This window comes from Pteropus medius, unplaced genomic scaffold (genome assembly GCF_902729225.1).
Source record: "Pteropus medius unplaced genomic scaffold, Ma_sr-lr_union100, whole genome shotgun sequence".
Lineage (NCBI taxonomy): Eukaryota > Metazoa > Chordata > Mammalia > Chiroptera > Pteropodidae > Pteropus > Pteropus medius.
The window spans coordinates 7,834,730-7,861,869 of record NW_024344370.1 but is presented as its reverse complement, the minus strand read 5'-3'; the positions used below and the strand labels follow the sequence as shown (position 1 = coordinate 7,861,869).

The 27,140-nt window shown below is 40.2% G+C and overlaps 1 long non-coding RNA gene across 1 annotated transcript in view; it reads right to left on the bottom strand.

Moving 5' to 3' along the window:
* Positions 1-385: 385 nt before the first annotated feature.
* LOC120608212 (uncharacterized) overlaps positions 386-27,140 on the bottom strand; it is a 66,047-nt gene continuing 39,292 nt past the window's right edge. The window contains exon 3 of the long non-coding RNA XR_005654336.1: positions 386-461. This is a non-coding gene — a long non-coding RNA (uncharacterized LOC120608212). The remainder of the gene's footprint in view (positions 462-27,140) is intronic.

The window sequence follows — 27,140 nt, the reverse complement described above, 5'->3', positions numbered from 1 at the left end:
ATCTGAGATTAAGTCATTTAGGGAGCTTTGGAAAAAGGCTTTTCGTACAGTATAGAGAGACTTATGGAGGAGACCCTGCCCCCCTTTTACTAGGCATTATTGCATGGGGTATCTGGAATTGTTGCAGACAGGTTACAACACGAGGACATCCTCGACCTGCTACAGACTACAGCAGACACATCTTCCACGGTTGAGCTAGACACTACAGATTTCACTGACAGATAATTAACTCCTGAATACATCCTAACAGTATATTACCACACTTAATAACATGGGGAGAAAACAGAGGGGATTTAGGAGCCTTCTGTTGGAGGAAACAGAGTCAAAATCACAAGTTAAAAAGAATCAGGTTCTATCTTATGGTAGAGAAGCCTCTGAATATACCTGGTTGCTGTTTTCAAGTTCATGGAAGGTTTTATGAAGGAGATATCGAACGATTATTCCCCATGACTTCTGAAGACCTAAATGGAAAAGGAAATTGAATTAAAGCAGGAAAGACTCAAGCTAGATTTAAGTGAGAATGATAAAATCCTGTCATGGGCCACTGAGGATGAGAATCTGTCCCTTTGGAAAAGGACAAGAATGGAAACCATGAGTCTCTGAACAGTTTACTACTGACCTTCTTGAGGCAATGAGAATAACCAAATGACTACTAAGGTTTGTCATTTTATGCTAATCTGATTAGAGATTAGAGAAGCTACTGAAATTTAAATAGATGAGGAATCAGCTACAGGCCTCCAAAACTGTTCATTAGGCTATAAATTTAATCTGACAAAGCTGAAAATAGCTGCTTCAGCACGATCGGGCCAAATGTCAGCCTGACTTCCAGTTTATAATCTACATTGAACATACACTACTTATCAGAACTTTGTATTTAGTTACATCCCCAGAACAAGGACATTGCATGAGAAACGTAGCCTTGGAGAAGGTGCCTGATTATGTCCGGGGTGTTCATTAATAAGGCTGATCCTAATCTGAATCCACTTTTCTATGAAAGAATGTAAAAATGAGTATTAGATTTGATGAGTCCCACTGACTATGTCAACACTCTAAAGCCAGGGTCCCCAGTTCCCAGGCTGCGGACCAGTACCAGTCTGTGGTGTGTTAGGAACCGGGCTGCACAGCAGGAGGTGAGCGGTGGGCGAGCGAGTGAAGCTTCATCTGTATTTGCAGCTGCTCCCCAGTGCTAGCATCACTGCCCCAGCTCCACCTCAGATCATCAGGCATCAGATTCTCATAGGAGCACAGGTCTCTGGTGCCAAAAAAGTTGGGGACCGCTGCTCTAAAGTACACACATTATTCAAGTCACCTGGCAGCCCAAAGCAGAGCTGCCCATTCTTGAATCCAAGGCCTGGGTTAAAGGAACCGCTCCAACAGCTCATACTGCAAGTTGATTTACTAGCTGTGAAATTAGAGAATGGATTATAATGAACCTGGGACAATAACTACCTCTCTTCTTACAACCAATTTTATATAAAAGCTATTATTAGCAAGACTCTCACATTAACCCCAGGAGCTAATGTAACTACAATAAAGACATATTAAAATTGGTTTTAAAAGGTTTGCTCTTGTTGATTCGATTATGTGCAAATCACCACCTCATTTTACTGAGATTGCTGCTGGGGCATTTCTTTTTCTTCAAATTCGGTAGGGCAAATCCGAAAATGAAGATTCTGTGTACTGAAATTCATTTTTTCACAAATCAACAAGGTTTCTTTCGGTCATACTGGGCCTGTTTCTACTGAGGCTTTTACTGAAACAGCATGAGCTGACCACAGACACCATCAGCAAATGCGGGTCCCCTCCCAGACACCCTTCTCTTCCTTTGCACGGATTCTTCAACTCCTTTCCTTTCATCTTGTTATTGAGGCTCCCTTCACGCCCTGCTTAATCCTTCACTTCACTGGGGCGTGTCCTCCTGAAGTCTCAGGAGCCCTGGAAACAGCCTGCGGGTTTTGAAATACCGTCAGATGAGATGCTGCGAGGAATTGTGTGGCCGCTGCGGTCCTTCCCTCTCCCATCCGCCTGGTGATTACAGTAGATGGAGGGAAGTCTGTAAACTGAGTTGATGCCAACTAGATTGTATTGTTCAGGTCCTCACTCTTTCCCTTGGGCTCCAAGTATGGAACGACCACTTACACGGGATGCTGGGAACTTACATCTCGGCTGTGGAGTCACCAGACCTGGGTGCAAATCTTACTCTGCTACTAACACCAGAGTGTCTTTGGGCAAGGTATTTAATCTCTAAGAGCCTTAGCTTTCTATAAAAAGAGGATACCACCTACTTCCAACATTATAAGAATTAAGCAACAGACATTTTAAATAGCATTTATTATTTAATATCAATATAGAGAAGCAAATATCCCTTTGTACACCAATAAGAGGTTTCCGAATACCTGTGCAAGAACATAGCAATAGACAGTACTGCCACTTGCACTCCAGTCATTTACTTTAAAAGGAAACCTCAGCTTAGGGCCTAGGACCCCAGAAAAATATCTGCAGAGCTGAAAGACCTTATCCCAGGGCACAGAGGAGGACTATTTTCCTGGAGCAGTGGAGTTTATAGCAATATTGCATGTAGCACATGCCTCTCTGGGACACTGGAAGGTTAATGAGATAACATCTAGGCAGAAAGTGCTGAGTGTGCTAAATATTATCATGTTGCAATTACCCTGATACTGGAGCAAGCTCTCCTTTGTTCAGATTATTCAAGAGCGTGTGGCTCTGAAAGAGAAGGTGCAGCAGGTGAGATGTTATGCAGGCAAGTCAAACACATCCTAACCCCAGGCACACTGTTCAGCGATGTTGGGAGCCACCAACAGAGAAAGGACTCCAGCCTCTGTGGTGCCGCAGCTCCAGTGTGTCACTTTCTGGGTTTGGAATGACATCCTACCACACTTCTGTATTGCTTCCTAGAGGCACAGCCATGGTGGACCCGCTCATCAGCCCCAGGATCTGGGGCGAGCCACACCACCCCTCGGAGCCTCAGTTTCCTTACTTAGGAAATGGAGAGAATAATCCCCACCTATTTCACTCAGTTCTCAGGCTAACAAAAGGGCTTTGAAAGCAAAAGGGCTTTGAAAATTATAAAGTGATGCACATTAATGTGAACTACCAGATGCCATGTTTAATCTTTTCGTTTTATCTGACCACAACCAGTGTTAAGAAGTAAAGGTCTCTGACTCTACTTGCATGTTACCACCCATCATACATCACAATTCAAGTCTAGTTGAATTTCCACAAGGCTGAATTATGGATTAGCAGCACTGAGAAAAGAAGGTACTATTGGTTCTATTTTTAAGGACCAGCTTATCCACGGTTCAGTGCCTACAGTTTGTGGATCCACTAAATCATGCTATTCTATAGAAATACTATTAGCTTTTTATGTATGTAGCATTGAACATTTTCAAAACCCTTCCACACGTATTGTATTATCTCATGGTGGTGAGTGTTTATCAGTAGGTCTCTGTCTCTTCTAACTAAACTTTTTGAGATATCTGTTTTTCTCCTCACTGTTTTTCAGCACTTTGCCTTAGAAGAGGCAGAAACCCAGGGCTTTAAGGAGCCTGGGTGTGACCCCGGGAATCTTACTGGATGTGGGCTTGGTGGCAGCAATCACTAAGGAAATGAAGACAGCTCTGAGCTGCCCAGCCTGTCTCATGTACCGGACACAGATAGCCCTGTTCACAGGAAGACAAGCGTCCCTCCATGACCCACGGTCACCACAGCAGTTTCAGGAAAGGCTCCCATGTTCCCAGAGCCTCGGCTGCTCCCTACTGACAAACCGGCCCCTCAATAATCTTATTGTACATTTTCGAAATAATTCTCTGTAATGCCCCAAGAATGTCTGAACTGCTGTGTGAACTTGCTAGTTTGCATATTTTTCAGCTTATTAGTGGAAATGCCGATAGACAGGGCCCATGACCTTGCCTTTCCATGGATGCACCGAAGGGCAGTCTCTCCTGCTGGTGAACTCCCAGTGCCCTCCTGCCTCCTTCTGATTCTCCCTCACACCCAGTCCAGCCTCTTTTTTTCCTCGCTGTCTTCATAACCAACATTAAGAAAGAAATAGCTTTGCTTCGATGACAGGTTCCACATTAGAGAATGCCACAAGACTTTGGTTCTGAATTCTCGTGAAGCAGGATTCTGGAAAAAGAACACAGCAGAGCCGGTGCTGCCATGGATGGCCTGTTTACCCCAACCCCACGCCGCTGGGAAGGGAGCATTCAGCTTCTGCTTTCAGGATGACTGCACATGACCCCAGTTCTAATATAGCTTGTCATTCATAAATCCCCGAGACATCACAGAGCCAGCCAGATGTGATGTGGCCTGGCCTAATCCTTCTATAGAGACGCAAGAGAGAATGGAATTTAATCCTTAATTAAAAATGAGATCTGATATTGGAAAATTAAGGTTTAAAAAGTGCTTTCAATGGGTCTATTTGAGAGTATATTCAAATGTACGGATACATCGATTTAGGAGATACTATCTTATTTTGCTAGATGCAGCTAATTATATAGAATCATAAAGAAGATAAATATCAAATTTCATAGCTAAAGGACAAAGTGCTTCCTCAAGCCTCCACCTATGCTTCAGCTATATGCAGCATAATTTATTTTGATCCACATATGTGATTCCTCTCTGTGGATTTCCAGGTTGAGGTATCTGTCTCATAAGAAATGACCTCAGAGTTAGGGTCCTACAACAAGGACAAGGGACTACACTGGTAAATAAAATTTAAAAGTAATTCTCAGGGGTGGCTCCATAGTGTAGTAGTTAGCATGTCTGCTTTACATGCAGAAGGTCCTGGGTTCGCACCCCAGGTGGAGCCACAGACCATACCCCAGGTGCACCTGGCCCCCCAGGTGCACATTGTGTGTGGGAGCATGTGGGAGCATGTGGAAGTGTGTGGGAGTGTGTGCCCTGCCTTTAGAGATCCAGTTCTTGATGGGAAACAGCAACACCCATGGGTCGGGGATGGAAGGGGGGGGAATTAAAGAGGGAAAAAAATTCTGGATAGTCTTGGTTTAAAGAAAAAAAAGTAATTCCCAAATTTTTAGTCAGCCATTCACTTATATATTTATTCATTTTTATGTTTATATGTGTTTTTTAATATATATTTTCATTATATATATTTTTTTTACAAGAAACCTTTCTTCAGAAGTACCTATGTACGGTCCGTCGTATGTATGCTATATACAATGAGAGGATGTAGTCACCCTGGCCATTAGCTAAAAATCACAGTCGAGCAGTGACTATGAAGTTCACCTCTCACATTGAACACCATTACAAGCAATGTCACTGCAATGATATTAATAACCAAGTTGCTGCTAAAAAACATGAGGTCTGGGAACTGAGAAAGGCAGACTAGCCGAAGCAGTCGGGCAAAAGTCAATGCTGAGTGGGGACTTGAAGGATGGAGAGGAAAGGATTTCAGCCACGTTTCCATCTTTCTTTCCTAACAAAAGACAAAAGGAACTATGCATTTCTTTCATTACTCCTGACTATCCCCTAGTGGGAAGTCTAACGTGCAGTAAAACAGCCAGGATGCTGAGAGTCAGAGGGAGAAACAGATGCGAGGATGCACGCATCTAGCACCACCCTCACACCCCAGAAGGTTAGAACTGACTCTAGCTTGGAGGGATGAGCCCTTTCAACTATTAGCATCTGCTACAGAAAAGACCTTTTTAGTCATTATTAGTTGAATGAATGAATGAATGAATGAATGACCGAAATGATCCCCAGAAGAACTTCCCCAGTCCCAACTTTCACTTCCTAGGCGCCTTTGCAGCCTCCCGAAGTGAAAAAGGCAGAACTTGCCCCCAGGCTCTATAAATAACGAGATTCTTAATATGTGCTCCTTTCCTGTAGAATGGGGTTATGCAGTGATTTGCAAAACAATATGTAATAATTAGGTTGTTTTCACTTCTTTGCTAATACAAGCACCACGATGGTGAACACCCTTGTCTGCATTTCCTTGGGCACGCGGATGACAATGGGTCAGTACCTAGATACATCCTCAGCTTTTCTAGATATTGCCAAATTACTTTCCAAAGCAGCTATAATTGTTCCTGCTTGTCTGCATCCTGATCAGAACTTGGTATCATGAATTTTACCAAGGTGATAAGGGTAAAGTGACATCTCGTTGTTGCTTCACTTTACATTTCCCTGATTACTATCGAAGTGGAGTCTTTCTCTGAAACTCCTATTAGGTCAATGTAAGAACCTATCTATTCTCTAGGTCTCTTGACTTCTTTTTCATCTCTTTGTCTCTCTGTTCTGTCTTATAAATAATTTATTCCAGTTCACTTATTTATTTTTACTGTATCTAATCTTCTGTTTAACCAATCTATTGGAATTTTAATTTCAATAATAATGTTATTATTTTTAGAAATTCTATTTGTTTTGCAAGTTTTCAAGATCATTACTTTTAGTCTCTTTTTCCTTATATATTTTAATTCCCTTTATTATTACTTTTCATCAATTAAACATCCATTCATTTTATGTATGACTGATAATTATAATATCCAATGTCATTTGAGGTCTGATTCTTTTGTTCCTTGGATATCCCCCATGGTGTCTTGCTTACTTGTACTTTTCATGAGTTTTGACGGTCAGGACAGATTCTACGGTGTTTCATTGTGCAAATATTTGGAGGCCTAATTTGAAAGTGGGTGTCTCCAGGGAATATTGCTCTTATTTCTTCCACGTGCTTGGAAGCAACTAGCTTGAGGTTTTTTTTGGTTCCTACAGATAATGAGAGTTTTAGACCACAAACTCTTGTAAGGGTTTGCTTGTGCTTATGAATTTTTAGGGGAGTTCCCTCCCTGCCCCCCACCCAGCATAACGGTCAAGATAAATGAATTTCCTTGTTAATCCCTATTTGTGAGGTGGGTAATTCACCTGTATACTGAAAGTGTGGTCCACTGGAGTACTAGCTTTATTATCGAGGGGTCTCCTATTAGACTTTAACTTGGTTAGGCCCTGGCCTTGGTCTCTGCTTTGTCCCATCAAGACTCAAGGTTAATGCCAGCAGTGCTCTTCAGATGTCTCCATGGAGAAGGTGAAATCCAGAGCACTCTTACCTTTCAGGATTTCTGCTTTTACTTTATTTGCCTCTGAATATTTCTTACTCTCCTTTAAATGCAACCAGCTTTGTGATGCATTTGAAAATAATTTTTAATTCTGATATTTTATGTAGTATTTTTAGCTGATTTTAGGGAAGGGATGTTCAGAGTATCTAATTTGCCATACTGAAGCAAACAGGAGTTCTATTATATTACTTATTGTATTTTTTTGGTATGTTCATAATATTTGTATTTGAAAGATTAATAATTCTAAGAAAAACTCCTGGAAAAAAGTAGGCAAAAAAAAAAAAGTGTTAAGTTAGCATGGTGAGATTACTGGTGTATTCTCTATTCCCATTTTCCTGTATTATTCACACACACACAAAATTAAAGATGGTAACCAAATGAAAGTCTTCAGGATCATATCTGAAATAACTTAACTGAAATGGCAAGTAATTCTTAATTTAAATAAGTTTAGAGAGCAAGTATACCCTCTCTCTAGAAAAAAATGAAGAAGCTAGGTAACGCCAAGTATTACTAATGTACAAAACCACTACCCAACTTTAAAATACATAAAATGATCTTATCTAAAACTTTTTCTGAAAGAGCTGGAAACATATTTTTCCCTTTAAAAAACAATTAGTGATGTTTCTCATAAAAATATCTTAGGAAAATAAAACTTTAATATTTGCTTGTTAAATAGAATTCTTTAAAATCTCTTTTTGAGTCTCCTAAATATGTACAAATGGCTTTATAGTGTTTTTAAAGTAAATAATTCAAAATCGTGCCACATTGATTATAGCGTCTCAGTCTCCTGGGTATTTGTGGACCGATGGTACTCAACTTGATGGTACCCAAACCTATCAACACTCCCAGAGAAAGTCGCCCCGTGAGGAAGTGTTTCAGGTACTCGTCTATCCCACTTCTGACCTTATTACCCTACACTCACCAATAGAATATTATCAAACTCTCAAATTGTTGCCTACGTGGTAGGCAAAACAGTATCTCATTGTGGTTCTTTTCCCCTTTTTGACGGAAGCATAATGTATATCATTACATACAGGTAAAATAATCTGTTTTTATTTCAATAACTTCTTTAATGATGGTGTTTTAGGTTCCTTCCAATTTTTTGTTATAAACAATACCACAAACAACTTTTTTTTGGTTCATACATAATTGTTTTCTTACATCCTTAGGATAAATTCAATATTTTGCTGCATATTGCCAGATTGCTTTACTTAGGAGTCAGTACAAGTTCTTACTTTAGATAAAAGTTCTAAATAAAAATCTAAATTCCTAGACTGAATTTCTAAAACTAAAAATATTTTCTTTTATATTTAAAAATTTTACATTGTATTAAAGTCTTGCCATTATCTATAGATGTACCGTGTTTTTAAAAAAAATGTAAATACAAACTTACATAACAAATAAGTTAGGGAGTGATGGTTTGCATTACAAAATTATTTGCTTTACAAAATGAAACCAGTTTAAACTGAAAGCACTTTGTGAATATTTGAAATATGACCAAATTTGAAAAAATTCAATTTACACATAACTTTCCCAGAATATATCAAGCACACAAAGTGAGGTATATTTATATGAACATGATTTTATGAATCTGAGGTTGATGGAATCTGCTGCTGCTTTTTTAAGAGGCAAATTGTATACAGTATAGGGAATCCATGAAGGATTAACAAAACTGTAATTATGTGATATTTTTTTCTCTAAAACTCTTTTTTTGTTGTTGTTTTTTTAAAGCCTGTGCTTCAAAAGTAGAAAAAATATGCATTTCCCCTCCCTTGCCTTTCAGACTTCCCACTGCATGCCAGCCAACAGAGTGGCATATGGCACATAACATGCATAGTCAATCTCCCACCAGCTTATTTGCAGAACCAACGGTACATATTGAACTAAACCACACCTCATGTCAAAGACTTTTAATCATCCTTTACTCTTTGGTGTAGGAGAACGGCGGTAGTGGGGGGGTGGAGAAAGGAGATCTGGTTGTTGGCAAGATCACTGAAGGGAACAGAAATATATCATTACCGAGTTGGGTGGTGGCCTTCTTATTCACTGACTCTAATTCCCTCCTCAGACAAAAGAAATGACAATGCCGTAGGGCTTAGAAAAATTGGGGCAACTCTGGGGCAGTGGGCGGCCAAAAATGTATTAATGACTGTTGCCTGGGCCTTTGAGTAGCAGATAAAACACACTGATATACACACACTGACACACACACACATGCACGCACACACACTTAACATGCCCCAGCCCCAGCTCTTGGTCTTTTGTCCCAATCACTCATCTTTTTTAGCCTGATTCAGAAATATGCAACGTACTACTTAGTTAAAACACTTTTGTTTCTGTGAGAAGGGTGTGACATAGAAGTTTGAGGGGGCAGCCTGGCATTTTCCCAGCAAATTCGGGAATTCCCGCCTGCACTTGCACTGTAACTAGCCTGCGGCCTTGAGAACGGGCCTAGAGGGAAGAGGACGGGTGTAGGCTAGGCCCTTCTGGCACTTCCCTTTTCCCTCTCCTCACCACAGTCCCTGGACTCTCATCAGGTAGTCAAACTGTAGGCAGCACCTACCAGGTGTATACTGGTCACCCCTAGAAGGCCACAGGAGGCACTGTGCTCAGGGACCTGTTTGGCACTTACAGAGTTTATGGCCTCTGGACTAGAAAACGAATGGCACATTTTATTTTATGAGGTCAGTGAGAAATTAATTAGTGAGAAAAGGACTAAACTGGGTGTCAGAGACCTGGGTTTACTCCCACGTGGGCCACTGCTTAACCATGTGACCCTGGGCAAAACTTTCAATTCCTTCAGACCCAAGTTTTCTCAGCTGAAAAATGAGGGTTGAACTAAGTGATCTAGGGAGTAAAACAAAAACAATCTATCATTGATAGATTTTGTGTGTTTGTGGGAGGCTGTGCCCGTGTGACTGTATGTGTAGAGTATGAAAAGATAAATTCAAAGAAAAATGGATTAAAGCAAATACAGTGTAAATACTCAGAAGTGAAAGTAGGCAGCTGGAATGACGAGGAGGCATGTCAAAGGAAGGAGTTCCATTGGCACTGTATAATAAATTACCCCATAACTTAGTGGTGTAAACCAAACGAGAATTTGTTTAAAAACAATTTTTAAAAGTGATTTTGTGGGGTAGGAATTCAGGAAGGGCTTGTCTGCTTTGCTATCACTTAGCGGGGGGGTGGGGGGGGTGGTTCTTGAGACTGCAGTCAGATATTGAAGGGGACTGTAGCCATCTGAAGGCTCAACTGGACTGTGTGTCCATGATGGCCTATCTACATGACTGACAGTGGATGCTGGCTGCTGCTGGAAGCTTGCTAACCAGAGGCCTTTCCAGCATAACTTTCTCAGGGGAGGCAGACTCCTTATGCGGTGGCCATCTTCGCCAGAGCAAGTGTCCAAAGAGAAAAAAGCAAAGCGCATGTCCTTTTCTGATCTGGCTGAAGAGGTCACACAGAGACATTTCTGCCATACTTTATGGGTCAAAGCAGTCACCAGTCCATCTCGATTCAGGGAAGGGGGCGGGACTCCAGCTCTTGATGTGAGGATGTTAAAGAATGTTGAGGTCAAGTTTTAAAAGTGCCACGGGCACTTGACAAGAATGTTCTGGTATTTCGCAGTATCTTTAAAATAAATGTCTTGATAATTTATACAATTTAAACAGCTTTCTGAGATAAGAGGCTTCCTGAATAATCTGGTTTGCTGAATGCTTCTGAAGTGAATGTACTTAAAGAATCACTGCACTTTTCAAGAAAATTATACAGCTCTGAGTCTGAGATAACTTTCACTTCTGCAGCTGCTTGATGTGAATGAAGTTAGCTACCTAACTCCTCAGTGCAGGGAATAGGCAGAGAGCTGTGAAAAATCGAATAACCAGACTATTCTTTCTAGACTGATTTGGATGTTTCAAAAACAGGCCTCTGCTTCTAGGACTCTGACAGCTCACCGTGAACATGGAACAATAATGTCACACAACATGTGAGAAACAGACACCAACCAACTCACCAGGAGTGCCTTGGAGCGAGCTGTTACAAGAGAGAAATTCTCTAAAATTCATCTCAGGTAAAATGCATGCTACATGGATCTGAATTGTTCTGATGCCAGTGGTTGAGAGCAAGTACACTTCACACGCTCTTCCTCGGGTCTAATTTCAATATTATTCCTTCCTATCTTGCACAGACGCCGTCAGACTGATGTTAGTTCCTGGGGATTAAACAGTTACCGAAGGTTGTTATCACTCCCCTTCAGTGGAGCATATCTTCAAACACCTTCCTGGATAATTACCATGGCCCAGTGATTGGGCAATCACCACAGAGTGATTTTAAACACACACACACACACACACACACACACACACACACACACACACACACTTCACACACACACTCCTCCGGTGTGTTCCTTTGTGTTTGTTTTGTTTCGTTTTGTTCTTGCATTTTCAAAGCCCAGTGGTTTGTGAGAGACAGTAGGACAAAATAAGAAGACATATGGTAGCACTTAAATTATTTCCCGAAAGGGAAAGTGTCCAATATGAAATTATTCAGTTTTTCTACTATTCTGGGGTGGGGAGAAAGGCACTGCGACCAAGAAAATCATAGTATACCCACAATGCCCAGAGGAGAACTGAATTATATTATCAGCTTCCAAATACGGTCAGCAATATTTCACCAGAAAAGCTGCTTTGCAAAAATTAAACTTCCAGTGTTGTTTACCCTGGGAAATACCTCCAGTCCTTCTCTGCCATCTCCCCAGACCCCTACACACATGTGTACACATACATACACGCACACAATCTCTTTCTCTTCCCAAGATCCTCTTTGTTTTATTCACCTCTGTTATCCTAACATGTACACAGGTGATTTTGTTGTGAGGTCCCCGAAAGGAAAAATTACACGAAGTAGAATTTTGTCTCTTATTTTTCAAAATGTTCTAAGAACCTATAGACTCATCTAATGTAAGCCAAGGAAAATGGCAGCCAGAAGGAAATCAATGAGACAATTTCTCAATATCTTTTTTCATCCAATTGATAAGGAGAGGAGGAAGGTGGGAGTTGGGTTTCAGCTTCCTATTGTTTTTGTTCAATTTATGCAACTCCAATCTATTCAATTCAGGCTGAGGCATGCTATATAAAGCTTTTATGAAAAGATAAACTTTGAGAAATATTCTTTAATTTTAAATTAAAAAATAAATGATATATTCACAAGGTCCAATATGAAAACAATATAAAAAATGTATGTGTTGAGAGGTCTGTCCCCATCTGTTCCAATCCCTCCCCCACCATAGGTAAGCATATTGTTAGTTTCTTGTATATCTTCTCATTGTTTGTGCTGATACAAGCAAACACAAACATCCATATTTTCCCCCTTTCCCATTGTTTTTGAGAAAGAATTTAAGAGAGAGGAAACAGGTTTTGTTTGCGCCAGTGGCAGGAATACATGAGTAGAGAAAGCCTAACGGGAGACCAGAAGCTTCTAAGAATGAAAATGATTTCTCAGTTATTTAGATCCCCAGAATCACGTTCATTGACACTGGATCTTTGGTTAAATCTATTCTTTGGGCCTCTTAATTCTTTAAACTTCCCAAATCCCCACTGTTAGCACAAGAAAAGTTTTAGAGAATTCATATAACTCGTCTGTTTTGCCTAACAACAAAAACATGAACACGCCACATCCTTAAGAATAAAAGTACTATAGCAAATGCAAAGCAGGGTCCACTTAAGAAGGGCTCCCCTCAGCCAGAAGTCTGAACATGGACATCCAATGGGGATGCTGGTCATGGCCTGAGGGAAGAACATCTGTTCTGACCTGGAAGCTTTTCTTTATCTTATATGTATCTATGCATAGAGAAAACAAGAGCTTTGAAAACATCTTACTCTTCTGATAATTAGGAATCTACAATAGAGGAAGTTTGTAGATTTTAGAAACAACCGTAGGAATGTGTATGCAACCATATAATTGATGCTCGGCATTGTATAGGACTGTGCCAGACTCCCAAAATAATTAAATAATTTTAAACTCATATTTTGGAAATGAACAAGCAACAATGACAACTTTTAAACAATCTGAAACACAACAATAATGTAATTTGTTGCCATTTTTTTTTGTGTAGTAATATATGCCAGATGAATAAAAGAGAAACTAAAGTGTGAATGACATATAGATTATTGCATAGGTGCATATTATAACGATTGCTTGACATGGTCAATGTTTTCCCAGTTATATGATAGGTGAGTCTGTGAAAAACAAATAAAATTTATGAAATATTTAAATAAATCCTTAAGATGACACTTATTTTTTATTTTTATTTGTTAACTAGCTTTTTATTGGAAAAGAAATACAAGAACATTCTAAGATATTTTAACAGTTCCTAGCGTACAATGAAACTAATCTCCCACTTATCCCATACCAGTTTGTCAGCCCTGTTCCTCAGATACAACCAACATACCACTTTCCCATGTTTCCTACAGAAATATTCTGCATATTGTAATATGTAAATATCTCTATTTTTAAAACACAAACAAGAGCGTGTTATAAGCCCATTTTTTCTTTGGCCTTAGTCTGGATCGGCACAGGAACACTTCCGCTACTGAATATCCCACTGAAAGGAAGGACCTCGGGTTATTCAGCCAGTCCCCACTGCGAGATGACTCTTTTATGCAGTAAATGTAAGAATCCTTTGTAGAGTAAATCAAAACATCTTCTAATAATCACGTTTTATAAACACATTCGTCATACTCCAAGTGTTGTCTGGTTCTCCTTTTCTGGCATCTGGAAATTTATTGGTTCCCTTCTCCCAGACCACCATCCTGTGCTGCCTGATGGTCTGAAAACCATTCTTTTATACACTTTGCCCAGTTTTCCAATTGTTTCAGGCAGGAGGATTAATCCAGTCCTTGCTACTCCATCTTAGCCAGAAGCAGAAGTATCAAATTTTTAAACAACGAAGTGTTTCCTATACTTGAATGTATACAGTCGTCTGAGCAATTCATTAAAATAAAGATTCCTGAGCTCCTGCCCAGAAATTCTGATTCAGAGGGCTGCCTGGGAACCTGTATTTTAACCAGCACCTGAAGCAATGTCAGTGCAACCCTGCCATGGACCAGACCTGTTGCGTGGGAGCCACAGGCTTTAAGGATGATACTTATTTGTCAGCTTTCCTAAAGTGATACCACCATATGGACACTTTGTTTTTCAGATGAACAACATAAAAATAAATGGTGAGATCAATTTCTTGCCACACTTTGATTTAGAACTTCTGAAGAGTGTCTAAGAGGCCAGGGTTCTGTTCTAAAGGGACAGCTCTGCTCAGCACGTGACACACCAGACCCAGAGAGCTTGAAGGCAGGTTGGGCATCAAGTTCAAAGGGGTACATATATTTGTCTGCACAGAGAGGGCATGAAACCCAGCAGCTTCCGCTTAGTTCAACTGATTTTGGAAAATATTTTTGGCTTGTGTGGTTTTATGCTTTTAGAGTTCCATTTTTAAGTACGGGGCTCGTCCAAACCCACTGAAGCTGAGCTGAAGCATGCAAGGAAGATGCTGAGTTTCACACCGATCTCTGCTGAGTCTGTAAAAATTTCTCAGATTTGTCCAAACTGCTTTCTTGAGAAACCAAAACAAAAATTACTAATCCCGGTGGGGTTTGTAGGGTCTTGTGGTTTTCATCCAAAACTATGGCAAGAACAGTGGTCAGACATGTGACTTACAAGCCTAAAGGTTTCATTATGAAACCTGAAAGAAACCCACAACTTTAGTCTTAAAATATCCTCCCATGAGACAAACCAAAAAAAAAAAAAAAAAAAAAGAGAGAGAGAGGGAGAGAGAAAGAGAGAGAGAGATTGAGAGAAAAGAAAATCTTCTTAGTTTTGGCCTGGAAGATAGACTAAGGAAACATATCCAAACCAAATGTTGTCAGGACTCACTACATTTTAAATCCAAAGCTGAATTTTATTCCATTGGAGTGACATTGTTTATTAACACTGTCTGTAGCAATTGGATTTTCTAGAAAAGTTCAGGAGAGCTGAAGGCCCTCTCTTGTTTGTGCCAGAAACAGAACTGGCCTACTGTCCAAGAAACAAAATGAGTTTAACACCATAAATGATGAGATTTTATTTTACCATATCATCTTTCCCCTAGGGTATGCAAATTATGAAATGAATTACATTTCTTATTCTTTAATATAAAATTTTAGTCATTAAATGTCAGTTCCCTTTCAAATTCTAGGACACACAAGAATAACCTGGAGAATTTGTTACATTTGTATATTCTTGCTATCTATCACTAGGTAAAAAAAAAAAAACTATCCCAAAACTTAGAGGCTTAAAGCAACAACCGTTTTAGGATTTTGTGGATAAGGAATTCTGGCAGGGAACAGCTGGGTGATTCTTCTGCTCCATGTAATTGGGGTCACCTATTGGTTTTCAGCTGGTGGCTGGTCTCACCTGGAAGGTCCAAGACATGCTTGGAAAATTGGAGGGGAGAACTCTACTGGTCCGTCTCCATGCAGTTTGAGGGCCTATCCATGTGCTCCAGGGTTCCTAGAGATCGAGGCTAGGCCTGGACTTGGCGTAGTATCACTTCATTGTTCAGAGTAGCCATGGGCCAGTTTCAAGGGGACAAGAAGCAGACCCCATCTCGTGAAGGAAGACATGTCAAAGAATGTATGGCCATCTTTCACCTACTACAATGCATGTGCCAGTTCTATTCCCCAAAATTCTGATTTAGTAGGTGTGTGCTGGGGTCCAAGAATATGCATTTTAGAAAGCACTCAATGAGATTCTAGTATAAAGGATGCTCACAGCACACTTTGAAAAATAACTTCATAAGATGCGATGAAAAGTGTGCTTATAATCAATCTATCCATCAATCAACAAATATTGACTAATTGAGTGAGATGAGCCAGGATCATGTTAGGTGCTGTGGAGAGTAGAAAAGGAATGTACAAAAAGGATCCTACCCTGGAAGGTGCTCACACTTCACAGGAGATGGGGGTTAGAGGGGATGGGGGGTGAGGTGAGGTATGGGGTGTTGGAGCCTGCAGGGCAAAGGAGAGGGCTAGGTGGGCGGCAAGGGGCAGGCCAGGTGGGCTTGAGCCAAGGTGACTCAGGGAAGCACCTGGAAAAGAGCTATAAGAATCTGATCGAAAGGTATTTGGCATGAGTAGGTAGCCAGGACGAATTACAGGGGGATGAATTACAGGGGGAAGGGAGCTGGACTCTGAAAAGTTTACAGCCAGAAATGGGCTGGGGACAGAGCAAAGGAGCAGGAAGCATAATGGCTCCCAAGCACATTTTTTCAATGCGATCTTTTTTCCCAGGCTTTTGACAGGATCATTTCCCCTTGTCTTTTATTCCTCCCCAATCTTGGCTTTCTTTCTGGTCCTATTTGCCTTGTCACTCTCATCCCAGCAGGCCATGCAGTTCGGCTCCAGGATGGGACAGCCAGTCCTTCCAGTAACAATGTGGACTTTCAGTGCTGGCTTCTGACTCATCCTGAATATGGCTTCAGCAACCAAATCGTCTCTGGGTCCCGCCCACAAAGCAGGCTCTGTGTGTGTGCACGTTTGGTGTAAGGGGGTGACCCATGCAGGAGATACAAAGTTAGGAGAGTTTCGGGAGTTGGGTACAGCTACGAAGGATGTTATTGAGAGTCTAAGCAGATTGCTGAAAACAATACTGAGCAAGATCATCGGTAATTTGGAGATGCACAGATGAGGTAACAGTGGTATGAACTCTGCGGCTGCAGACCAGAAGAACAAAGTGGGAGAAGTGCTGGAACAAAAGGGTCCAAGAGACCATCTGTAAAGAGAGGCATGTGTAGGATGCCCCAGTGGGTCAAGTCTGGCTGCTCAAAGATGTTTTATTGGGCTGGACCGAAACGCTCCACCCCATGGAAAACAATCCTCTCTTGTCCCGATCAGACGCTGCTGACAGTGCTAAGCCCAAGTTTTGAAGCCCAGGATCAGAACTGGAAGCCAGGACCAGCAGCATCCAGGGATGGTGTCAGCAACCAGGCAGGAGCCTGGGCACAAACAGAAGTTCAGGGCTAAGTTGTGAGCCAGGAATCAACCAGGCGAGGAGCCAGAGGGCGGGCTCAGAGTAGGCTGGGCAGCTCTGACCCCATGGCACGGGGTGCTCCCTGGGCTGGAGTATGCTCTGCAGATAGGTAGAGATCAGGGAGCCACAGATTTCACAGGAGCAGGGCTGGGAAGATAGGCCAGGATCACACTGTTCTACACATGGTCTTATTCCCAGCAAGAGCTGGGGCAGGTAGCAATTGCAAATCAGCACAAGGCTCCTGGGTCTGTCAGTATGACAGGATGGGAAGGGAATACGAGGCCTCTGTGCCAATTAGACAAAGGTGCCCCTCAGGCAACAGTTGATGTTTATAGGAGAAGAAAGGGCCCTCTCCTGCAGGCAGACACAGGATTCAACTCCAACCTCAGGTTTAGTGAGCACAGTACAGTCCGGATTCAGCCCTCCCTGGTCCTTCAGCAGAGCCTTTGTGCAAAACACAAAGTATATAACGACATGAGGCGACTCTGGTGTGAAGACAGGAATGAAGGCTGATTTTTGTTCTGAGTGCTTGAATACACTGGTAGATCTGAGCATTTTTGATCTTAAGTCAGGAAAATTTTGGGTTTCTGTACCTCCTCAGACACAGGGGTGGTAAATCAGTCATCACCAGAGGGATAGGAAAATTAACACTGGACTAACTGGGGAAGCAAGGGCAAGTGAGAGGGGCCTAAGCACCGTGGTGCCAGCCCAGTCTGTCTAGTAAGTGGCTGACTTGTGTAGGGGACAAGCTGAGAAAAGCTACTGAAAGGCACTGCTGCCAAAAATATTGTTCCAGTTGAAGAGTAAGCCATGTTCCACACCCTGGCAACTGGGGGACAAAAGCTTCTGCTGTGCTCCTTTTAAGATCAGGAATACACCACCTCACTGGGGACTTACTGCTGACGATTTCAGAAAACTTGCATTAAAAAGCAACAGTGTTCTGCATGCCTCGCAGTCCCAGGGGAGGCCGGTGCTCCTGACCAGTAAGCTTTTGTTTTGCTAGTCAAAGAAAGCCCTCAAAATACCTCTACTTCCTAATTTGTCATCCACCCATTTCCTTATCTGTAGATGCCAGCTTTCCCAGCGAGTGTGTTGTTTCTGGCAAAAGGCTCTTGACCTGATTTCTCTTTCAGTCGGTCTGACCAGTTAGGTCTTACTTAAGCTAATCTTTTGTTCAATAGTTTTTGAATGCTTGAGATGTGCTCAGGGACTGCAGATGATTATGACTTGGCCCCTCTTCTCAAGGAGTTTGCAATATGGAGCAGGGGCAGACTGGTGGGCATGGCTGCCTACACAGCACCCATCCCCTCTTTCCTCTTCTAGCGGAATCCTAAGTCTGTTCTGACACTGTTCTGAATCCTCTGACACTGTTCTGACACTGTTCTGAATTCTGAATCTGACACTTCCCCTGTATGCCCATGTGCATGTGCGTGCACACACACACATGCACACACACAGCACCCACTTTGGGGTAGGGTGCAGAGAGTGTGAGACCAGGAGCAGAATGAATCAGAAGAGTTTAAGGGGAAGGGAGAAGGGCCCACACTGACAGTCTGCGCTGTCCCATCCTGGAGCTGAGTTGCATGGCCTGCTGGGATAGGAGCAACATTGGCCAGTAAGACCGGAAAGAAAGCCATTGTATGGATAAACTACAATTTATTTAGATGCACATAGTCAATGGATATCTGGTGGTTTCTAGCCTCTTAAAATTGTGCTTCTTTGATGGGAGTTGTTTGATTTTTATTATAAATAATGCTGCTATAAACATTCCTAAACAGGTCTCCTGGCACACAGGCAAATGTTCACATTTAGAGTATAGTACAGAATTGTTTTCCCCATTATGGTACCAAGTGACATTTTCACCAGCAGTGTGTAAATTTGCTCCATATTTGTTCCCTATTCTCACTCACCCTTTGTTTTATAACACTTTAATTTTTAAAAAGTCTGGCAATTTCCAATGAAAATTTGATTTCGAATTTTTCTGATTACTGATGAGATAAAGCATATCATATTAGTCATTTATTTCTGCTTCTGTGAAAGCTTGTTCAAGCCTTTTGTCCATTTTCATTTTGAGATATTTATATTTTTCTAGTTGATTTAGGAGTTATTTATATATTCTGAATAGTAACCATTTCTCAGTTGTGTTTGTTCCACATATCTTCTTCCATTTTGTAATGCATATTTTCACATTTTTTATAGTGTCACTTAACAAACAAATGTTCCTCATTTTTATGTATGCAGATTTATCAACATTTTCTTGATAGTACTTTTTTGGTCTTTTTTAGTAAGTTCTTCTCTGCTTCAAAGTCATAAAGATATAATCTTTCTATTTGCTACATGTTAAAGTTTTGCCATACATATTTAAGTTTAATTCATCTGGGATTAATTATGTGTATGGTATGAGATAGGGATCCAATTTCACCTTTTTTCCATATGGATAACCAAGTGTCCCAGGACAATTTATTGAATTATCCTTCCTTTCTCCAATTATTGCAATGCTACCTCCATTATATATTAAGCGTTTGTATGCACAGGTCTGCTGCTGGGTTTTCTATTTTGTTCTATTGTTGATTTTTTAGTCCTGGGCCAATACCACCTTGTATTAATTACCATAACTTTATGAAAAAGTGTTGATATCTGGAAGGACAAATTCTCTCACCTTATTCCTCCTTAAGAGCACTTAGCTATTCTTAGGCTGTACTCATCAATATACATTTAGAGTCGATTTGTCGAGTTCTTTAAAAACTTCTGTTGGGATTTTTATTGGAATTGCACTTAGTTTACAGATCAATTTGAGAATTGATATCTTCATAATATTGAGTTTTCCTATCCATTAAAACAGTGTATCTCCATTTATTTAGGTCTTTTTTAAAAATGTTTTCATTCACTCAAAATTCAACTGCTCTGTGCCAGACACTACTCTCAGGGGCAAAAATACTTGCCCTCATGGAACATACATTCTGGCAGGGAGAAGACAATAAACAAAAGAAATAAAAGAAATAATAAGTAAGTGAAACAAATAAGTAAAATATAATAAGTGAAAGGTCAGAAGGAAATGAAGAAACCAGCCATGTGCCTCTCAGAAGGCAGAGAGACAGCAAGTTTAGATATTTTCATTTGAGGGTCTGGGATGGTTAAAGTAGAGACAACAAAAACAGGTGTTGTAGGAGAAGAGGTCAGAAAGGAGACAGGGACCCATTCATGTAGGTCAGAGAGAGGCTGGGCTGACGAGGAGAGGAGGGACTTGATCTGACTGCGCAATAGGACTGCCCTGGCTGCTGTACTGAGAACCTATGAAGCAGGGAAAAAGGAAGCAAGGAGGCCATATATAAGATACCTATAATAATCGAGATGAGATGGGATGGTGACTTGGACCAGACTGGTGGCAATGAGGTGGTGAGAGTGGCCAGTGAGAAGTAGTACCGAGAGGATTTGTTGATGGGCCAGATGCGAGGTAGGAGAGGATCCAAAAACTGATTAGTCAAAGATGTGCCTGAGCAACAGGAAGGATGCCATTGCCATTTACCAAGATGGGGAAGAGTAGGTTGGAGGGAGAATGTTGGGAGCTTAGTACTGGACATAAGTTTGAGATTTCTCATAGATAGCTCAGAGGAGTGCTCTGTGACCTGCTAGATATAGAAGACTGGGTTCAGAAGAGAGACTTCAACCAAAGTTATACATTTGTAAGTTATCTGCACTATATCAGTCCGGACCCCAACAGAAAATAATGGTGTACCGAAATTAGGAATATTTAAAGAGGATTTATTTACAAAGGGACTATTTTTAGAGGTGGGTGTGTAGGGAAACACAAGAAATAGTGGGACATCTTGGGTGTTCCAAATACCAAAAGAACAAAGGAGACAGTAGTTATAGGAACTGGGAAATAGAAGGTTGGTTAGAGAAGGTGGTCTTGGAGGACTCATCTTTGGTTAAGAAGCTTCAGAGAGAAGAAGCCGAGGAAATAGACACCCTCGTGTCACTCTTCTCTCTACTCTAATATTCCGCCTTTATTCACCACTGTTTACAACTAACCAGAAGCCAGAAAGCACAGAAGTCTGTTGTACATATGAGCCAACTTCTTGAGGTAGAGACCAGGATGAAGAAAGATGGAGAACAGATCTGGAAGGAAAGAGAAGATACGTGGAGCAAACAGATTAAGATGGTATTTAAAGCCATCAGACTGGTTGAGATGACTCGGAAATGCTTGTAGACAGGAGCAACCAGAAGGGAACTCCAGGAAAATATGGGGTCTTAGAGGTCAGATGAAGAAACCGTTCTAAAGAGAGAGTGTAACATGCTGCCTATAGGTCCAATAAGATGAGGCCTGCGAATTGATCACTAGACAGCAAAGCAGAGGCCACCGGTGGCCTTGACAAGAGCAGTGGCAGTGGGAGGGGGACCCAAATGAATTGGGTCCAAGAGAAAATGGCAAGAGAGAAATCGAAGAATTGAGGATAGATAATGCTTTCAAGGATCTTGCTATCAACTATAAAGTTACAAATAAAGGGGTTGAGGGAAATGGTTGGTTGCTGGAAGAGAAAGATAGGTTTTTGTTTTTGTGATGAGTGGAAATAATAGCATAATTGTATTCTAATAGGAATGATCCAGTACAAAGGGGAAACAATGAATGATGGAAGAGAGAGGTGAATTGCTGGGGCAATGCCCTGGAATAAACAAAAAGAGATTGGGCTTTGTACACTAGTTGGGAAGAGGAGTTTTGTTAAAGCAAAGTTATGGAATTTTTGAAACTTCTAAGTTGTTTATAAAAATCCTAAAAATTATGACCAAAAATTATTTTTATAAATATTTTATATTATCAAAATTATTTTTAATCTATTAGCTGACAACTCGATTAGTCTTTCTTCAGTTTAATTAAAAGCTACAAATTGGAAAATAACTGAGCTGCAATAATAAATATTACCCAATAATGGGTCATTCATTTTCTCAACATAAACAATCATATTTCAAATGATTTCTTTATCTGATTTCTTACCTACTGGGGCCCATGCACCATAATAAGATTCATAATAATAGATGAGATACATGATTACAAATTTTTTTTTTAATAAAGAAGAGAAGGTCAAGTGAAAGGAGACCCCTGAATCCTAGACATTCTCAGGCAAATTAGTTTTGGGAAAGAGTATATCTGCAAAGTGACTCCCTTGTCCACGTTTCTTAGGAAGCATTAATGTGTCATTTTTAAAAGTTGTGGTAAAATATACTTAATATTTATCATTTTAACCATTTTTAAGTCTATAATCAGTGGCATTAAGCACATTTACATTGTTGTGCATTGGTCTGCTTTTAATTCTTTTGAGTATATACCCAGAAGTGGAATTGCTGGATTACATGTTGATTCTATGTTCATGTATCCATTTTGAACGCATTGGTCTAGGAGAATGGGAGCAAGAATGGAGTAAAGAAATAGCATAATTTTAGGATAGCAGTAGGGTTAAACTGAGATGAGTAATCCTGAATTTAAAGTGAAACTAGTCAGCATACTTGTATTATTTTATTCTAGCCATATTCAGTTACACAGGTGCAGGTACAGGGTAGATAAGAGTATTGGGTATAACCATGCTATTGGTTAGGCAGGCCAGCATGTTAAAGCAATGGAGTTGAGGCTATGCATATAACCCTGAGTGGTTATAATGGCATATAATCTGGGTAAAGTTTTCAAACAAATTTTATAATTTTTTCCACGCTAGCCTAGAATTCCTTTGTTAGGTTCATTTCTAGGTTCTTATTTAAAATGTTTTCCCACTGTTTGTTGCTAAAGTACACGAATAAAATTGGATTTAATAAATTGATCATATTATCAAACCAGACTGATGATAAGTACTTTGTATATAGGTTGCTGTGGGTTCTCTTGCAGGTGGTCAAATCCTCCATAAGTATTATCAGTCATGCTTTTTCAATCCCTATGCTTTTCTTTCTTTTTCATGTCTTGTTGTGCTAGCTAGTAACTCCATTATAATGTTGAATATAGAAGTGACCGATTTAAATGGAATGCTTCTAAAATCTCATCATTAATAAAGATGTTTACATTTTTGGTAGGTAGTCCTTATCAAGCAAAGGAAGTTTCTAAGAGTTGGCTAAGAGTTTTTATCATGATTAAATATTGAAGTTCTTCAAATGCCTTTTTTGCATCTGCTGAGATGATGACATGGTTTTTCTCTAATGATTGGTTTATGGGTGGATTATATTTATGTACTTTTTATATTAAATAACTTGTCTATTCCTAGGGATACCAATCTGCATAATGTAATGTATATTTTTTAATGTGGCTAGAGTCTGAATATTTACAATCTAAGGAGAAAGGGTTTATTATACTCATTTTACAGACAAGAAACTGAGACTTAGAGAATTATATAATATGCATAAGGTTTATACCTAACAAGTGGCAGAACAAGGATTCAGACTCAGGTCTGTACGATTTTAAACTTAGGCTCTTTACACCAGCTAGTCTCCTTGTGGGGTAGAAACCATGTATTTCTTCTATATCACAAATGCCTAGGGCAGTGCTATGATTGTAGTACCCACTCAAGAATTTGTGTTGAATAAATATTGAATGGATGCTTCAGGACCCTACAGATTTACTTAGCTGGAAAAAAAAAATAACACTTTTCTTATCAAATTAGTTTATTTTAGGTATTAGTAAAAAATGATGATAAATGTAAACAGAAGAAATCTGTAAAAATGAACCTAATAGATAATCCTAGTAGTTTATTATTGAAGTTCTATAAATTCTTCATCACATTGGAATGGATTAAAAAGGGCCAACAGGAGACAGAAAATAATGAAATGAAGAGAAAGTTTCTTAAAACGTTTAGTCTCCCTTGTTCAATGTTTTTACTCAGGACCAAAGAGAAATCAAAACCATCGATGCTCAAGTCTTTGTTAGATCCTCTTCATTTCTTCAGTACAAAAAAGTGGCATTTCCCGGGCAGAAATGTTATAGAGAGATTGGGAATAAGCCTCTCCAGTTAGAAAAATAGGATGAGCATGGAGAGGCATATCTGGGAACGATGACAGGTAGAAAAACCAGGTCACGAAGGTTCTGGGGAGGAAATCTCCATCCAACAAGACACTAGCATGGGCATCTGGGGTCAAACAAGGGCAGGAGACCCTACATAAAACTTTTGCCAAGATAGGAGGAAGGAGTCTGTAGTTGTAGCCAAAATAACATTTCGCTGCTTGTTGAAAAACAGGCAAGAAAAACTACATTGTCACCTCTTCTGGGAAAAGCAAAAATAAAGTTGTATTTCAACCTCAATTTTCCACCTTGTGGGCAAAAATAAAAGGAAAATTACTTCTGGGCAATACTGCACATATTATGGAATAATGAGCTGTCTTAGGCAGTTGAGCAAGAAGCAGAGCAACCAACGTTCTCTCTAGAAAAGAATAGTGAAGTACATTCCTTTAAAGTAAACCTTAGAAGGAAATGCTATATCAAAAAGGAGATAAAATGAGAGACACTATCAAGAGCCATCTAAGAATGCCACACTTATATCTGTTGAAGAGACAGTATAATATTTGGGAATAAATTAGAACTTTAGCATTTGGGAGGCTGATTTGATTCACAAATGGCTCCATCACTGCCTCATGGCCCGTTCTATTTGAAGTCATTTCACATCAGTTTTCTTTTTTCTTTCCTCCCTTTTTCCTTCCCTCCTTCCTTCTCTCTTTTTTATGTTTTAAATGTTGATTCACTGAACAATCCAACAAATTTTCCTGTGAAGCCAAGTTTAAGATAATCTTAAACACTATCGGCTTTAAGACCTGCTTCTAATTGCACAGATGTGGCCCCTCTGTGTCTCTGTTGGCAAAATTCTAAGATGGCCAACAAGATTCCTTCTCCCTGATGTATACACCCTGTACAATCCCCTCCCCTTGAATGTGAGAGGAACCTGTAAATATAGTAGGATATCACTCCCATAATTATGTTACATGACAGAGGGATTTATAGATGTAATTAAGATCCCTAATTAGCTGACTTTGAGTTAATCAAGAGAGATAATCCTGGGTGGGTCCGACCTAATCAGAAGAGACTTTACAAGTGATCGGAGAGGTCTGACATGAGAGAGACTTCTCCTGCTGGCCTTGAAGAAGCAAAGAACCATGCTGTAAACTGCTTGTAGAGGAGACCATGGAGTAAGGACCTGAAGGTGACCTCTAGGAGCTGAGAGGGTCCCTGACCAACAGCTGGCAGGCAGCTGGGACTTCACTCCAACAACCACAAGGAACTTAATTCTGCCAACAAGCAGTGAGATTGCAAGAGAAACCTATACCTCAGATGGGATCGAACACTTTTTGAAACCTGATTTCAGTCTGATGAAACGCTGCGCAGAACACTAACCCATATCCAGACTTCCGATTCATGGAAAGTCTGAGATAATAAATACATGTTGCTTTAAGCTACTGAGTTGGTGTAGCAATGGAAAACCAATAAATCTATCCTTGAGCTTTAAAGTTTGATGACAGTGTCCCTAATCTGAGGTTTTGAGTTATGGTGAAGATTTATTAGGTAATGAGGGTGAAGAAGCTAAGGAGCTCCTTCATAAACTGGAAAAGGGTATTTCTATTGTTTTAGTTGAGGGCATGTGATTGTCATTCCTGCTGTTCACCAAGTGTTTCCATTGCTCCCTCACTCCAGATCCATGACATCCCTATCTATCCCCCTGGTGCAAAACTTGTTGGATGGACCATATACATCATGTTGGCAATGTGTATCACTTCTGGGCCAGGGCACTTGATCAATGCAAGATTTCTCAGAGCTCTCTTTCCCTCTGCTCTAGTGCACAGCAATGCTCCTGGTAGCCTGGGTCTTAGAGTGAGGTTATGTGGGGCAGAGCTCATCCTGCTGACCCATGATTTCACTATAGAATGAAAAATAAATCTTATTTGAGGACACTATAACTTTACACTTTGTTACCGCAGCATAACTTAGCAATGCTGACTTAAATAGGGAGTTACTAAACTACACAGCCAAAGGAAACAGCCAGAGATACAGACATGAGAAGATCAGATAGGATGGCACACAACCTCTTACATGTTTTCATATGTCCATATGTCCTATTGTAAAAGAAAAACAAACAAAACAATAAAAGCCTTAAGTAAGTACAAGACAAAGAGAAAGAACATGAGAATGTCAACCATCCCTCATCTATGTTGAAAAGCACAAGGATTACAGGATTCACTAACATTCAAGAAGGCAGAACCAGTGAAGTGTCTGGCTCTTTTCTCTCTGCGGGGGAAGTGGAGGAAGCTCTTCTTGTACAACTCTCCTTAGGACAAATGCCATCATCAGTCTTTGGGGTTTCCATGTTCCATTAATTTCAAGAGCCTAGAGGGCAGTCTTTATATTCTGTTGAGCAAGACTGTCTAAGATAATTTAAAAGGAGTATATCTACCCAACAGAAACAAACAACAGAAACAAAAGGTCTAATTTTTTTTTAAAGTACTATCATTGAGAAAAAAAGAAATGAGCATTAAAACCCTGCTTTTAAAAGGAAGAGAAACAGCACCAAGTTAATAGGAAGATGTGTGTTAAATGATCAGTTCGATCAATTTTAAGGTCCTTTTGAAAACAGTTCAGATGGTTTCTGTGGCAAACACTAAACTTAGATCTTAAAGATAGAGGTTTTGGTAAAATGTTCTTTGGGATATTAACAAATTCCATTCTAGCAGATTTGGATTTTGTAGATAAAAATACCACAGGCTCTGTAAATAGTGAGATATTTAAAGTAGACATGTGTAAATTAAACTAACCCTATGTATACCTTTTCAAACTGTTATCCTATTCAGACCACATCAATAATGTACAGCCAAGGAAATGGATTGAGGTAAAGGGATATTCCAACCCCAGCACCCAGTGACTCTTGACCAGTTATTAGAGAAGTAACTAGATTGTACTTTGCAGAGAGTTAAATTTGACCAGAAAGGTATATTACCAAGAACTAGAGCTGGACACTATTGCTTGTGGAA